This window comes from Penaeus monodon, chromosome 24 (genome assembly GCF_015228065.2).
Source record: "Penaeus monodon isolate SGIC_2016 chromosome 24, NSTDA_Pmon_1, whole genome shotgun sequence".
In the NCBI taxonomy this organism is placed as follows: Eukaryota; Metazoa; Arthropoda; class Malacostraca; order Decapoda; family Penaeidae; genus Penaeus; species Penaeus monodon.
Window position 1 is genome coordinate 22,998,792 of NC_051409.1, and position 3,454 is coordinate 23,002,245.

A 3,454-nucleotide genomic window follows, 5' to 3' on the forward strand; every position below is an offset into this window, starting at 1 on the left:
CTGTTGTTATTGTTATATAGTTTAGAGTACCGAGTGCCGCCTTCTCATTACTGTTAAATAAAACATGCACATACCATGCAACCACAAACAGTGTTGTCTAGTCTAAAACTATCCGTCTTCGGGAGGATGATCAATGTAAAAAGAAACAGACATGTATGGTGGACGAGAGAGGATGCGTCCACTTAAATCTATATCGTGTGTCATTGTAGTCGGGAAACAAATGTTGATTCGTTTTAGGCTGTCTCGCTGCCTGAAGGGGTTACAGTTATACTGTATTGTAAAAGATGAATTTCGATGACATGTCACTCCCTTTGCCTCGATCTTGGGATTATTGCTTATCTAGTCAATCAGCCATTGGGAGAAATAAACTAAGGAGGGGGCAACCCGTGATTCGGCTGCATTTATGGGCGCAGCAGAGCAGAAAGGGCAGAGTTGTCCGCCAGCAGTGGTCCTCCGGCCGTGCATGTGGCGTGTGCATCCGGCGCTGCTGGCCACGTGGGGAGCGGGACGAGGGGGGTAGGTGCATTAGCCCTGACTGTTCAGCGCAGGTGTACAGACGAGCGATTGTTCGTGGGATTTCAATAGGTTGACATTAGCTCAAATCGAAGAAATATTAGTGAAGGGTTCAAGCAAGCGTTACTGCGTGACAAAAGCTTAGACTATTACATTAATTCTTCAAATTTCATTGCAAATATCAGATTTGGGTGAAAATAAAACGACCATATGAATAAAAGTTTCTAGAAGTTACCATTTCATGTTTTGAGCATTCATATAGTTTGAATCGGTTGCATAAATTGTGGGAATGACGCGGCGGGTGGCAGTGCGGGATCCGCGACGGGTACTGGCGAGTCGCGTTTGAAAGCTGACGTGCGTGCGTGTGTGTGTTACCGTGTCTGCCAGACGCCCCACCTCCCGCCGCCCACCTCACATCCCGCGCCACGTTGTAAAAGCGCCAGCTTATCATGGAGCGATTTGATCTGTGAAGGGGCACACGGGGACAGGTCCCCGACATACGCTGTGCGCGGCGCTCTCGGTGCATCCCGTAAAAAGGTGTGGGAAGGGCGTTTCTTAGAGCGAACGACGCGGCGTTGGAAAGTCAGGTGCTGCGGGTGAGCCCAGGAGTATGCACCGAGCACAGTGCCCGCGGCGGGTGCAAGGGCGTGCCGAGGTGTCATACACGAGACTCCATCATTACCCTCCGCCGATTGGCTATTCCTAGCTCACTGTTCGAACAGTGCAAGGCCAGTCCTTCAGGGTTAGTCCTGCATGGCCCAGCCGCGCCGAGGAGGCACGTCGCCTGAAATCCGTTACTGGTCGGGAATTGAAGCAATTAAGGCAGGGATGGATTCAGGTTTCAATTTAAGCCTCGTAACCGTCTTGGCGGCGAAGGTGGCTATGTTTGCTTGCGGGCTTTGTGAGGTTGATTAAAACACAATGCACGTCTGTGGCCACCTGTCCATACAAGGCAAGTGCCCCCTCCTCCCGTGGCCCAAGGCCAGCGTAGGACGTGCAGTGTGACTGGCATACTGGCTGCATTTTGAATCAAGGGCCGTTATGAAGCGCGGCCCGGGTGCTCGCTGCACCTGCCTCAGGACGGGGGGAGGGGGTCATCTTGAAGAGCTTCTTGCCCCAGAGGAGCGGGCGGACTCGCTGCGCCTCGGCCCTGGCGCGCCGTGAATGTGCATATTCAAGCAAGCAGTGACTAGGGAAAGCAGCCCAGCCGGCCGAACATGCGGCAGGATCATGCTGAGTTGCCCATCATCGCTAAGGCTCTTGAGTCCGCTGGTCCCTCCCCAACGCGAAGCTTGTCATGCGGGCGTGAATTTCCGAAATGGCGTGCTGTCTTTGTTTTAAGCTGCGCATAGGAGGCCACAGACGTAAGGCGAGGGAACCCGGTAACATGTCTCGCGGCGACCCAGTCATGCACGAGTGAATCGTGGCAGGCAGGTCCGCTTCACGTCTACGGCATTTCTTATCGCTGGGCAGAGTAGCTTGTCATGGCGATTCAACCGCCTTGGCAATGCTTGGAACATTTGAATTTGTCTGCACTGTCTGGCCGCTGCGCACTGTGGGCAGGGCGACGTGCACTCAAGGTGTCCCTCGGGTGCCTCGGCCTTGGAGGATTTCCTTGGAGGACAAGTTCATACTGCTTTTTCTTGCCCTGCAAGCATTTGGCTTTGGACACGCTGCTTCTTCGGCTCTCATTTGGCCGTCGGCAGTGATCGGTCTCTTCCGCTTTTCCATTTCTTCAGTGGGCTATGATACTTTGTCATTTTAATTCACTGGCTTTTGCTATTGTTTTTGTTGTATGCAGATCACTCCCTTGATATCTCTGCCTGCTCCGCCATATTCTGCTTATGCATTCTCCTAACCGTTCTCCCACCTACATGTCCTCCGCACGTATTTCGGTCCTGTTCATTCTCCGTTTCACATCTGCGTCATGGGTGCGGTGTTCGTGCCCCCCCCCCCTCATCCATGTGTCCTGTTTACCCCGCGCGTGTGGCTGTGAGCGAGAGAGGAATACATTGAGTAATGACCTATTTCTGTGTTCGGTGCTGCTTCACGGCGAGTGAATGCGTAGTGTGTTGTGCAGGAAATAACGCTGCGCAATTTCTTACATGTAGAAGTCTGCGGTCGTGAATGTTGGATTATTGTAAGGTGTAGTTTTCAGTGAATGTTTATTTAATGTATATAGTGCCAGCTGTGACCAAATGAAGTGTGATAGTTTCATTCTATGCGTGTCTCCGCTCGCTGAAGCAAGATCATGAGCCGCCCTGTGTAGGGCACAAGTGTTTGGATTATGTAAATGTCTGTTTTCGCGCGTGCGTGTTTGTGTATCTTGTAATCAAGGTCGCATGCAAGTAATAGTGTCGGCGTCACGCCCCCAGTGTTTGTTGGTCTTGCTTGCCCGAAGTCAGTCATGTGTAAGTGGACCCCCCCCCCCCCCCTGTGGCGAGCGCACCAAAAAGGTCGTGTGACGCGCGCCTTCCGGGCGACGGGCCTCTGTTCGTGTGATTTAATGTGCATTGAGAGAGTGGCTTTATTCATGTGATTTGGCTGCGGACGTTTGTCGAAATGAGAACGCCGAGTGTGATGTGGCCCGGAATGAGCATCCCTTCGTCGAGACTGAGTGTGAGAGGCAGAGTGAGTGGCAGTGCGCGAGGTTCCGAGGCTGAAAACGAGTCGGCGATGGAGCTTGAGGTGTGTAGAGAGGTCTAAAAAGTGACGCGATTTCTCGTGGTAATATACGTGACTTAATGACAATATATATGACGCGGTAAGTGACACCGTGTCCTCGACTTCCTCTTTCATCCCTGTTCCTCCTCTCCCTCCGGTATCGGGAGGCCACGCGAGGGCTGGCGTCAGTTCATGATGCTGCGAACGCAATTAGAATCCCAGAATCCGTAGAGAGATTGGAGCGGCCCCGCGCCCGAGTTCCCTGCCCGTGAAGCAG